The 13,714-nt window shown below is 48.6% G+C and overlaps 1 protein-coding gene across 5 annotated transcripts in view; it reads right to left on the reverse strand.

The window, feature by feature from the left end:
* Window positions 1-13,714, reverse strand: part of SHQ1 (SHQ1, H/ACA ribonucleoprotein assembly factor) — a 325,608-nt gene that overhangs the window by 180,627 nt on the left and 131,267 nt on the right. The window lies entirely within an intron of this gene.

Here is a 13,714-nt window from a genome sequence, read left to right on the forward strand (position 1 = left end):
TACTAATGGAGATTCATTTATAGGATGACCCAATCAAAACCATGTCAACTGATACGGCAAGAAGTGAACTCTTTAATTGAAATTCCTGATTTTGTTTGAAAATTTTTCTAGAGGGTGAACTCAACTCAAGCCATTAGAAAAACAAAAGGATTCCTCTAATGTATAATTCATGAAAGAAGAGTGGGTTTGACCCAGCAGGTCATTTGGAATAAAAATGCCATAAAAATAAAATATATTATCCCTCCCCTTCTGCCTCCCTCATCCCTTACACTAGCTAATGGAGGGGAAAGAGTGAATTAAACTGGAGTTCAGGTCAAAGGTTTAGTTGATTCATTCCAGAATGGTCATTCCCTCCAGCCGCTCCAGTAACAGACAGACACTGCAGATGTTGAGGCAGGGTTTGTCCCCGCCCCAGGGCCCCGAGTCCTGAGTAATACGGCCTCTCCTCCTTCCCCGGGGGAGATGACCTCACCTTCTAATGGACTGCCCAATTAGGAAGCACAGGAGACTGTTAAGAAGACACCCCTCCGCTTCAAAAGCTTTGGGGAAATTCCCCAAGGGGCCAACCTGTTTCACAGAGCAAAGGGAAAAAAAGTAGACAGCCTGTAATTAGTATAATAACCTGTTCGGATTCCACCTGCCTGTGATTTCCCCAGCTTGTTCATCCATTCATGTATTCATTCACTCAGGCAACAAATATTTACAGAGCAGCTGGGATGTGCAAGCCCCGGTGATACGACAGGTCCCCCAGAAGGAGCTAACGATTTGTGTGCAAGCGATTGATTAAGGAAGTGCTCCCAGGGGCATCTGGTGGGGAGATGGGGGGAGGGCGGGACAGAGAAGAAGAAGATGCCAACTGAAGGTTGATTTCAAGCAAGTCCAAGCCTCGGCCTGATCTATAGGGAGCTCTGGAGTGAAAAAGCACGCCTCAGGATTTGTCCCCACTCAAAGCCAAGGAGCTGGGCTTTCACACCTCTGCATCTGATATTGGTATGGGCTGTTCCCCTAGGAACAGAAATCCCAGGCAATCTGGTGCTCTGCACATGCGGGCAAAGTGGCTCCAATAGCCTATGGACAGTCCTTCAAAAGAAGTCACAGGTGCGGGCCAGTAGAAGGGAAACACCACAGAAGCCAAGAGCAGACATTTTCCACTCTGCCATCCCCAGTACATCAGCAAGATCGCACCTCATGGTTGCAAGGTGGCTGTAGCAGCTCCGAACTTCCCACCCGCTCACAACAGTATCCAAAGGCAAGAAGGGGTGGGAAAGAAGCTAGTCTCCCTAATAGATATGACTTGTCAGAGGAAGGAAGATTTCTCCTGGTAGGCTCCAACTTGGCATCGTGTCCTATTTGCCAGAAGTGGGTCAGTGCACACTGTTAAACCAATCACTGCCAAGAGGACAGGATTACTGTAAATGGTTATCTGGATTGAGAAGGGGTCAAGCATCCCCTGACATCTTGCCCTGAGCATCTTGCCCACCTGCTTGATACCTGATGGGTTTTTGTTAGCAAGGAAGAAGAGGGAATGGCTTTGGGGTGGACCATGAGCTGTGTGCGTGATGCTAGCCAATCAGAACGCACTAAGCTCTCTGGGCTACAGTGATTGGTTCACAGATGAGCATATTACTCAAGCCAAGCCAATCAGAGTTAACCCTGAGAATACTGCTTTGGTCACCAGGAGGGGGTGCTTACTCCCTGAAAACATCCTAGGCCTGAGTTGTGACAACCGTCTTGGCATCATGAGGAACTTGCAAATAAAACCATCCCAAGGAGGGAAATGAAGTAGAATAGAGTGGTTGAGAGATCAAATATGGACTCAGAGCCCCTGAATCCAGGTTTTCCCAAAGCCAGCTCTAAACTTGGGCAGAAAAAAAAGAAAAATGTCCAGGTTAATCCAGGTTGGGTTGGGTCTTCTGTTCTCTGCAATCAAAAGATTCCCAAGTGATACAAGTGGCGAACAAGTCAGACACCCCCTCTGCCCTCTTGGAGTTCAAAGTCAAAAGGGGGAGGCAGGTGCTGAACAAAAAATTACAAGTACAATCTGAGTTAAAAATGTCAAGTTCAGAGGACTGGCAGACCGCATGAGATGGAGGGGCCAGTCTGGTCTAGAGTCAGAGGAGGCCCCCTGGTGTGGTGTGGTTCAAGCTGAGATGGGAAAGGAAATGGCCATTTTCCAAGTGGACTCCACTACCCCTTGACTTCCCAGACAGAGCAGGGAGCAGGCACTCACTTGGGGGAGCTCACGGATTTCCTTTCTCTCTGACACACTCCTTACTCTTTCATACATTCTTTCAGTACACTAATTTGTTCAAGGGGCGCCAGGGTGGCTCAGTCATTAGGCATCTGCCTTTGGCTCAGGGCGTGATCCCGGCCTTCTGGGATCGAGCCCCACATCAGGTTCCTCCGCTGGAAGCCTGCTTCTTCCTCTCCCACTCCCCCTGCTTGTGTTCCCTCTCTCGCTGGCTGTCTCTATCTCTGTCACATAAATAAATAAAATCTTAAAAAAAAAAAAAAAAGCCGCCAAGAACGATCAGCGTTTTTTGGTTTTTTAGTTGTTTTTGTTTGTTTTTGTTTTTTTGTTTGTTTTCCTGCGCTCCTATAAAAGTCTTTAGTCCTGGAGAAACACTGTGATTTCTTTTCTGTTCAGGAGTGTTTTCTTTTTCATTCCTTCATTCCCTGTGTTAACTGGAGCAGTCGAGTCAGGCTTTGAGGTAGGGGAGGGATATGAAGAACTCTCAGTCCCGTGCAGGTCATCAGTGCAGCCGAGAGATGTTGTATGTAGGAGAAACCTTCCAGGAAATGTGGGACTAACACCTCCTCAGAGAGAAAAACCACTCTCTGCTCTCTTCTAATGTGGCCCAGGATGTTTGTTCTCTGGCATCATTCGCTGACTCAGAGGGGAGAAACCTTCTAGGTTCAAATGTCCCAGTGTCACTGTCTCTGCCTAGCTACATGGTCTCAAGCAAGGCTCTGAGCCTCAGCTTCCTAATCTGTGAAATGAGAATAATAAAGTCTGACAAATTTTAATAACATCTGCCTGAGTGAGTGACGTCAGAGGCCCAGGGGAGCACCAGGGGTGATACAGTCAGGGACTGTGGCGATAGGCACGTTCTATCAAGTCGTGACCTGCGATGGCACACCTTTGCTCAACAGTGGCCCTCAGGCCCCGTTCTCCAGCCCCAAGCAGAGACTGACTCTCCTCATGCTCTCTCTTTGCTGACCCCACTGCCTATGCCCTGATTCTGGGGCCAGCACTGCAGTTTCCATAGCAGGCACTGGGTGAACGTGGCTGAGTGGAAGGGTCATTGCAGTGGCTCGCCACCTCAGGCTGGGAAGACTTGCCTTTCTGCGACCTCATTTCCACTGCCTGAAGCTGATTTGCTCCTTTGGGAGCAACTCAGCCACCAGGACCTTCACCTTGATTCCAAAATGGAGGAGCTGGGGCAGACCCTTGGTGCTTCACCATCCACTTGGTGATGTATGCAAACCGCCTCCGAAGGCCAGCTCCCTTCACGTGATGTGAGTGGGGCTCTGGATTGTGCCATTCAACTTGAACATAGGGCTCTGCCAAGCTTTGCAACCACCATTTGTGCCAATGGGCATTCTAACACATCGGGACAACCTCAAGGAGCCAACTAGGTCGGTCTTTAGAAGCAGGAGTCAGGAAACCACGTCTGAGGGCCCTCTGCTCTCCAGCCATCCCTGGCTTTCCAAATGGTGTTTCCAAGGTTGTGTCAGAGTCCCCACAGAGAGGGAGGGCCTCTAGGTGGGTCCTGCCTACCAGCCTCCTCCACAACCTAACTGCAGGGAGAGCAACCCAACTCCTCAGCATTTTAGAAGTGGGATGCTAAATAAGGATGGGTTTGAAAGAAAGGAAAGAAGAGAGGAAGCAGGGTCATGATAAGGCTAGTTGGTTGTTAAAGCTCGTCTACTTTTTACGGTTGACTCCCCCATCACCGAGAACCTCCGACTGACATTTTTGTTCTAGTGACTTCAAGGAGAGAATGTCCTTTCACAACTGATGTAGGGTAAATGGATCAGCTGTTTCTTAATCCTAAACAATGCTGGTGGTGCTGAGGCAGAAGACTCTTCAGAGCAGGGCACCTGGGTAGTGCAGTCAGTTAAGCATCCAACTCTTGGTTTCAGCTCAGGTCGTGATCCCAGGATCATGAGTTCGAGCCCCGTGTTGGGCTCTGTGCTCAGCAGGGCGTCTGCTTGAGACTCTCTCTCCCTCTGCCACTGCCCCTCCCCCACTCTCTGTCTCTAAAATAAAGAAATCTTTAACCAAAAAAAAAGATTCTTCAGAGCAGCAGTACTTCATTTCAGTGTGCACCCAGATCCCTCGGCAGCTTATTAAAAATCCAGATGCCTGAACTCCCACACTACGAGGGTAGTGACTTTGAGTTGGGGCCTGGGGACAAGAAGGGGCCTCAGTGACGGCAGGCATGGACAGGGTTCCCTGTGTCAGCCTCACCTGCGGTGCTGAATCTCAGAGACCAAATGGCCACAGAGTTCACACTCTCAAGTCAGATCCGCGGGCTTCAAGTCAGGGAAGTGTTTATAATCGTGTATATACCATAGGGTTTGTGAAGATAAAATGAGTTAGTGAGTATAAAGCACTTGGAACAGTGGCCAGCACACAATATGTGCTCAATAAATGTGACCTTACTAATTACTAATACTATACTATACTATAATTACTAATATCAGGGTGGAGTCCAGGAAGCCCTGGGTGACGGACAAGCAGCCCTGGGTCATTCGGAAGCGGAAGAGCCACAGGCCACCCGTGGAGGACCACGGATGTACAAATACACGGACCAGCCTTCCTCACCTGCAGGCCACTCCTTTCCCTTTGGAAAGAAACAAGGAGTAAGACACTTGCGTGCCACCAAGCCATCTGTGTGTCTGAACAAGCAGCAGCTATTTTTCCCTCAAATGGAAATAGCTTGTTATTCCAATTAGATGTGTAAAACATACTAATTACCCACCCCCCAAATCAGAAAGGTCAGAGATGGAAAGAAAAAAAAAACTACAAATAATCCCCAAACCCAGAGGAAATAACTAGTAATGTGTTGTTTCTATGCCTACACACAAACACACACACACACACACACACACACACACAGATTTTTTTTTCTTTTACCGTAATCACCGTTTTGCCTTTAATAATATGACAGGAACATCTTGCCATGTGAATAAACATAGTCATTCATTTGAATGCTACTCAGTATTCCAAAGTATGGACATAATGTTATTCAGCCAAACCCTAATCGTAGGACATTCAGGTTACTTCCTTTCTGGCTGATGGTCAGCAAGTGCGGGAATATTCGAGTTGCCCGTTCTGTGGGGTCTTGCGCTTGTCCCTCGGTGACGGTGACGGCGGGCACGGACAGGGTTCACTGTGTCAGCCTCACCTGCAGTGCTGAATCTCAGAGACCAAATGGCCACAGAGTTCACACTCTCAAGTCAGATCCACAGGCTTCAAGTCCAGCTCTGTGACTTCGGGCAGCTCATAAACTGCCAAAGGCCTCAGTCTCCTGCCTGTAAAATGGGGACCCTGAGCAGGGTCTGAGGGAATGTGCCAAGTCTCAGCAGGGTGGCTGGCACCTGGTAGGCCTCAGTCACTTACCAGGCACTTGCCAAATATTTAGTGAACAGAAATGTCACTAAATATCATTGCCCGTTAGTCAAAACATAGGATAAGTTCCGAAGGTCGGAAGGGCTACACGTTTTAAAGACTTACTTCATACTATCAAATTGGCCTCCAGAGATGCCGTACCTCCCACAAAATAGAAGAATTCTGGTTTCTCTTGGCCCTCACAAACACAGTCAGCCACTTTCTGAGCTGATCTGTCCCGCTGTGGGTGGGGAGGGCCTGGAACTGTCACAGCAATTCCTTGAGGCCACAGAGGTGAGGCCTCTGGAGTCACATCTCTGTCAGGAAGAGCGAGATGGCTGGTAGCCCACAGGGGCAGGGAAGCATCCGCCCTCTCACCCTGTGACTAAACCACATTAACCTTGCCTGGACACTGGAGTCACGTCTGCCAAAGTGTATCAGCGGAACATTCAGGCATCTCTACCCCGGACCTTGCAGAGGCCGCCGCTGCCCCCAGCCCAGCTGTGTCTCTCAGGGCGTCTGGAAGCAGTGTCACCCCTTCCAAGCGAGGACTGTGGTCCGGCAGTGAGGCTTCCACGGGTGTCCCAGCGCGGCAGCCCGGGCCTCCTTCCATGGCCTTCCTCCTCCCTCAGCTGTGACCAGCTGGTCTGTTTTTCAGCCGCCAATGGCTAATTCCAGGATTACGCTTTCTAAGTTGATGAAATGTAATATCCACAGTGTAAAAGCTTGAGACTTGCTCCCAGCAGTGAAGCATGGGGCATTTCTCCAGGGGCCGGAGATCGCGTTTAGACCACGATGAGCACGGTCTGCACTGCTAAACCCTTTCACGACACACGGCCCGGTGAAAGTGAGGGAAAATTCTGGCCAAGAGGGATGAACTTTATTATGACATGTTCTTGGTTCCCAAGGAATTGGAGAATCTGCTCTGGGTCACGTTCCCTGAAAGTGTGGAGAAAGGGCAGGGGGAGGTTTCTTCCGGGTGGTATGACATTCTCTCCCCAAAGTTTTCCCCTCAGAGAACATTTAGGAGAGGGGACTTGAAGAACACAGAAAGAAAAGGAGCATTTTCAAAAGAGGGAGCTATTTTTCATTTTCTGCGGGGACTTGACACCTATCACAAAACAACTTCAACCCACAGAAAGACCTTGTTGGAGGCTGTTTTTTAAATTTCTTCCTTAGCTGAAGAACAATGACATTTTCCCCAGATTGTTAAAAGAAAAAACAAACACACACACACAGGCATTCAAAGAGTTCTAAGAAAAAGAGATTGTTAGCAACAAAAATAATAACAATAATGACAACCAACACTCATGAAGCCCCTAACACTTTTAGGTAGTTCACTACCCCGTTCACCTTCAGGAAATCTCTGTAGAGCCCGAAGACGAAAACGAAGCTTAAAGAGGCAAAACAATTCGATCAACGTTGGCTAGTGTGTTTCTAACCTTTTATGAAAGCACACGTTTTAAAAAGCATACATTACCAGGGTGCGCTTTACCAGCTGGCTAGATCTCACCAGATGAACACATCCACGGAACCAGGAGCTCAACCACAGACCTCCAGACACAGACCCTCCCGATCAGCCCCCCAGGAGCTCCTCTCCTGCTCCTGCCACTCACTGACCTCCAAGGGCCACCACCGCCCTGGACTTACACCATGAACTCATTTGCCTGCTCTCAAGTGCGCATACATGGAATCCTGCTGTACCTACTGTCCATAATTCGCTTCCTGTGGCCCCGTGTCTGTCGGAGTCACCATGTCGCTGCATGCGGTTCTAGTGTGTTCATGCTACTTGCAGCCTAAGACTCCATGGTGGGGGTATCTGCTCAGTCGTCGAACATTTGGGTGGTTGCCAGTTGGTGGCTCTTACAAATGGTGCGGCTATGAACATGCCTGAATGTGTCTTCTGGTGCACGTGCGCGTGCACGCATCCATTTCTGCTTCCCAAAGTGGCTGGACCCATTTACACTCCCACCACAGTGTAGGGGAGCTCCAGGTGCTTTACTGCCTCAGTGAGACTGGGGTTTGGCTCTCGTTTTTGTTCTAGACATTCTGCTGGGGGGATGTCAGATACCTTTTAGGGACAGGGACAGAGCATCAGACCCAAACATGTCTAGAACCATTCCTAGCCTGGTGCTGGGCACTTGGAGGTTGCTGAAGGGATAGCTGTTGGATTAGTGAATGACCCCAAAACACTCGTGATGGGGTTTTTTTATGAGCTTTTTAAAAGCTTTTATTTATTTATTTTTGCGAGAAAGAGAGAGAGTGTGCACACGAGTACCTAAGTGGGGGGAAGGGCAGGGAGAGAAGGAGAAACAGGCTCCCTGGGAAGCCCAACGCAGGGCTCAGCTTGATCCCAGGACCCTGAGATCATGACCTGAGCCAAAGGCAGATACTTAACTGACTGAGCCACCCAGGTGCCCTTGTGTTGTTTTCTCAACAATACTCTGCTATTGTCTCTCCCTCAGTCCCAGACTCCTTGCCTATCCCAGGCCCTACCTTCTCTGAAACCACACAGCCAAACAGCCTGACATAACACCTTCTTAGAGACTTAGAGTCAGTAGTAAAAGGCGGCCAAGGCAGGCTGTGAGTTGACTCAGGAGGACGCAGGCACAGTCACCGGGGGAGGGGTCCCAGGAGACAGAGCAAGGCAAATGTCCCAGGTACCACCTACAGCCAGAAGTCAGCAGCAACTGTTCCCCTCAAAGAACAGACCCTGGAGCAAAGGGAGGAAGAAAACCAAGAAGGCAGCTGTGCCGACAACCCCACCCATGGGCACTAGCACATCATATAGGAGAGAGGAGGTGGGGCGTTCTGTGAGCTAAGGACAGAGAAGAGTCTCTTAATTCCCTTGCAAACGACGTGGGCTCATTAGAGCAACTCTTTCAGAGGAAACCAAATAAATGATGGTTCTAATTTTAAATACCCCCCTGAGAACAGGATTAAATATGATTAAGATAATTCTATTTATTGGGGAAAATAGACAGCTGCCCAGAGCCCACTGCCCTCAAATGCACGTGGGCTGAGCGCTTCCCTTTGCTGCTTCTTTGTTATCCCACTGGCAACGTCTGGGAAGGGCACAGTACCAGCGATAGTGAGCATCGGTGAGTGCTTACTAGATATGAGACCCAGCCCCAAGCACCTTGCTGAAGTTGCCTCTTTGAACGTTTGCTAAAATCCTACAAGGCAGGGACTATTCCTGTCCCCATTTAAAGTCGAGGGACAGAAGCCTGGAGAGGTAGAGCTGAAGATCAAGCTGGTTAGCAAGTGCTAAAGGAGGGACGTGAACCCTGATGTCCCAGCTATCCACTGCTGTGTAACAAATTACCCCCAAAACATAACAGCCTAAAACCACCACCATCTGGGCAGGGCTCAGCCCCATGCAGTGCTGGGGTCACTTTGGGTATCTAACTAGTGGAGGGGTTCATCTGGAGGGCCCAAGATGGCTTCTCTCGCATGACCAGTGACTTGGCAGGGAGGGAGACTGGGCAGATCATTGGAGACTGTCACCAGAGGGAAGAGGTGTGACCTCTCCAGTGAAGCCATCTCAGGGTAACAGCACTCTTACAGGGCAGCTCGGGGCTCAGAGAGTGAGCCAAGGGACTACATGGAAGCTGCCTGCGGCCTGGGCCCACAGCTGGCCCGGCATCGCTTCAAGCCTGTCAGAGAGCCCAGTCAGACCCAGGGCAGGGACACAGACGTGACCTCTCAGGGGCAGGAATAGCACAGTTTCTTCAGTCGGCCATATTTTTGTCTTTGTTGGATAGCAGAGCCCTGAGCCATAACCATGAACGTATCCTGTTTTACTGGTTATTGTTAGGGGTCTCCTTTGTGCTTGGCATTTTACTCACTTCCTAAAAGAGAGAGAGAAAAGAAGAAGAAGAGGGGGAGGAGGAGGAGGAAAGGAAGAGGAGGAAAAAGAAGTAGGAGGAGAAGAAGGGGGAGGGAGAGGAGGTGAGGAGAGGGTGAGAGGGAGAAGAAGAGGGAGAAGAAGGAGGAGGAGGGGGAGGAGGAGAAGGAGAGGAAGGGGAGGAAACAGAAGAAGGAGGAGGAGGGGAAGAAGAAGAAGAAGAGGGGGAGGAGGAAAGGAGGAAGAGGAAGGAAGGGAGGGGAGAGGTGAGTACAGAAGAAACCAAGGGAAGGGAAGTGAGGATACAAGCATTTCTCATTCTGTCAATAAAGAAACTGAAGGTCAGAGAAGTGAGTGCCTTGTCCAAGGTCACATGGCTCATGAGGGTGAACGTCAGGATTTGAAGCCCCCCTTCTTCCCTTCCTTCACAGTTCTTTCCCTCTGGGCCCATGAATGCTCCCGCCTGGCAAGCCTGCAGCCATACATTGCCCAGTTCCCAAATACAGCCTCTGACCCCTCACTTTTTATTGAAGAAGCCCCAGTTTCCAGAAGAGGCTGCCCTGAGCAGGGCGCTAGCAGAGTGGCCTTCCCTCCGTGGCTGCTCTGCTTTGTTCAAGAGGAGACGAGCCATCGCAGGGATCAGCTCCGATGGCAGCGAGGATTTTCCTCCATCTGTCCACCCTTCAGGCCCAGTTTCCTCCCAGTTGCTTCAGGGAGATACCAGAACTACAGATGCCACTCAGAGACGGAAAAATGCGTGTAGCCAAGTGGATCTCCAGTGCAGTGGGCAACTTTAAGGATGTGTATGCGGGACCCAGAAAACCGCCGATGAATCCAGGGAGCTGCCTGGGCGAGATCTCTCATCCTTCACACCCTGACACAACACAGGAGCCTCCGCGACGCTCCGACACCGTTTATTGCTGTAATGTGTCAGCGTGGGTAACGGAAAGCAGGCAAGGAAGGCTTAATTATAAAAAGGAATCTTTTCAAGACACTTTAATTCCCTCATTTTTTTTTTGTCCTGACAGGAACTCACACACATACACAAAAATGTGAATCTAGTTTAATTTGGGGCTCTCAAAACGATTGTGGATGGGATTTCTTAATACCCCTTGGTTCGATCTTAGAATTCCAAAAATTTCTGGCTGAGATTTTGTTTTGCTGGGAGCAATGTAGCAAGGAGGTGGAAAGTGAGGGTTCTAGAGACATCTGCCTGCCTTCGAGTCCTGCCCCCACCCCTCAGCGGCTGGGAGGCCCTGGGTAACTCATGCTTCTGCTCAGTTAAATCAGGTCTAAAATGGAGAGAGAAGCAGAGCCTCCCTCCTCGGTCTCCTATGACATTACAAGAGGCAAATACGAAAACAGCTTACTGTAATACCTAGTACTTACCTACTTAGTGTTCATGTCTATTAAATATTAGGTATTTCTGTATTGTTATTATTAAGTAGCCCAAAGAGTTCAAACATCTAAAGAGTCACATATATGATGTGGATATGTGCAGATCTCAGCGTAAAATGACCAGGTATATATATATATATATATGCCCCTGTCAATCACTCTTAAACATTTGCATTATTATCAAAGTAATTTGTTTATTCTAGAAAAAACTTTAATATAGAAAAGTAGAAAGAAAAAAATCACCACCATCTATTATCCAAGGACCTATAGAAAAACATTTTCCAATGTTTTGGCCAATATACTTCCAGTGTTGCTTAGTGCACATCAATATATTTAATTCTTTTTTCATAAAGTACTTGCTTTCTTGTAAGTTGCTCTACTCACTGGTGATGTATCGTAAACACAGTCACACGTCATTCCTACACAGCATCCCATGGAACATCTAGGTAGTCTTCCTTCCATCTCCTGAATATATCACTATTTTTTTAACTGATCCCCTGCTGTTGGACATGTAGGTTGCTTTCACTATTTTCGCAATATTAAAAACAACACTGAAATGAACATGTTTGAAATAAGATGCTGTGCACTTCCATGGTCTATTTCCTTTGGATAAACTCTTAGAAATAGGATTTCTAGGTCAAAAGTTCTACACATTTTTAAGGTTTTAGGTAGGCCCGTTGCACCCTTCAGAAAGGGTGCACCACTCCCCCCGGTGGTGAAGGAATGGTTCTTTCCCCTGTATTTACCACTGCTGAGCATTCCTTGTTCAATTCTTCCAATTTTTTTATTGAGCACCTACTGTTTTGCAAGCACTGCTGAAAATGACTGGAACAAGTCCTTTTCTCCCTATGCTCCATCTTCTCAGATTTCATATACACAACTCTGAGGATCTGGTTTCAGTGTGGCCCCTTTATCTCTCTACTTGCCTGTCAGAGAGATGGACAGCCTGGCAAGTGGAGCAGGGCTGGAGACACAGCTTCAGTCTCTGGGACTGTGAAGAGCCCATTCTTCTGTCCTTCACCCAGGAACGTGCCAGTTCTAACGCCTCTTATCTACTGCTCTTGTGTCCTCTGTGCCTTGCTCTGCTCTTCTAATCTAAGCCTTCTCCCTAAATGTGTGACATTTAGGGAGAGGGTTTCAACGCAAACACTGACTCTAGTGGATGAGTCATGATAACCTGGCTCTCTGACTGAGGACTCTGAGGCTCATGTGAAAGGATGCTGTGATTGATTAGTGATGTCTGCCACAGACACAGGAACAGAGGAAAACAGTTAAGTGTGCCTAAGGATTCTGTTATTTACTCCATCTCCAGGCTTTGGCTGTCCTCAGATCAGATCCTGCTGGATTCGTGTGCCCTTTTCCTGTACTTCTGCTCTCTTTTGCTCCTTTCTTCTTCACGCTCCCCCTGGTTCACTTTCTCTTCCTTTGTTTCTGTACTTCACATACATTTCTCATCGCTGTAAATAGTTTCCAACAGACTACCTCCTCATCGTACCTAGCTTGCCAAGAGAGCTCTCTGTTGCTCTCTCGCTCTCGCTCCCTTGGTCTCTCTTCCTTCCTCTGCCTCTCTGTTCCTACAGATCCTCCATTAAGTTTACCTCTCTGTGTTACCAGAAGCTGTTGGTGGTAAAGAGTACAGCCCAGGCCAACAATACGTAATTGATGGACTGACCACAGGAGGGGCTGTTTCCCTCAGGAAGCCCACTGTTTAGGAAGGAGGGGCCTGGTGCACCAGGAAGCCACCTCACAGGAAACAAAGCACATCATTTATGGTGCTTTGTTCACGTTAAAGCATTGCCATCTGCCTCACAAGTTCCCAGAGACTGGTAAAATGTCACCTGTAGAATCCACTCCATGCTGCCCCAGGCCTGTGGATAGCACTGAAACACAGCCCGATGGGGTTAACGGTCTCTGGACATAGTATTGTATTTCCCATAGATGGTATCCCCTTGCTGAGCTCTAACTATGGATCAGATATTGTGCACGCATTATGTTATTGACTCTTCACATTAATCTAGAAGGTGGTTGCGAGTATTATCCCCATTTTACAGATGAGAAAACTGAGGCTCAGGAGTGTAAGTAACCTGCCCCAAATCTCTCTGCCAGGGAGTGGAGGGGCCTCCAACCGGGTCTGTGCAGCTCCACACCATATATTAGTCAATAACATATATACTGCTCCCTGGGCGGGGTGGGGGAGGGGAAGGAGGGGCAAGATGTCCTGCCTATCCACCCCAGCACCCCAAAGAACTTGGGAATAAGGAAGACAGAATCACCATCTGGGAGTGAAACCACATAGGCCATACGAGAGCAGATCAGCAAACTGCAAAGTGGTTCTAAAGGATACTACAGGGTGTAGATCTATAGGAATGAAAGTATTTGCCTTTTTAAAGAAAAAAATAATCATGTCCCTTTGAAGGAAGCTCAGCTACCACTAGTGGAAGCCTTCAAGAAGAGGATTTAAAAAAGGATTTAAAGGCTGCCCCTCCAAGCACCACTCAGGGAAGGGTGGGCACACCAAGTCTGCTCTGCCCAGTGGCATACCCTGTTAGGCTACTCGTCCACTAACCCATTATTCACAGGACACCTGCTATGTGCCAGCCATGGGCTGAGCACTGTCCTGGAACTCGCGGAGCTGAGGTCCTCATCAGGAGGCAGCTTCATGGTGAGTTCGTGAAGTCTGAGCAGCAGGGCCCTCCAAGAGCCCTTACAGCGCGTTCGTGCGACCACAACAATTTGGTGAAATTTGCCAGTGTGAGACACTGCAACAGCCATCAGTTAAGGCCACCATCTCTACTTTGACTTCCTCCCTGTATCAAACATCAACACTCCCATTTGTGCTGACTTAATTTGGT

This window comes from Ursus arctos, unplaced genomic scaffold (assembly GCF_023065955.2).
Source record: "Ursus arctos isolate Adak ecotype North America unplaced genomic scaffold, UrsArc2.0 scaffold_14, whole genome shotgun sequence".
Lineage (NCBI taxonomy): Eukaryota > Metazoa > Chordata > Mammalia > Carnivora > Ursidae > Ursus > Ursus arctos.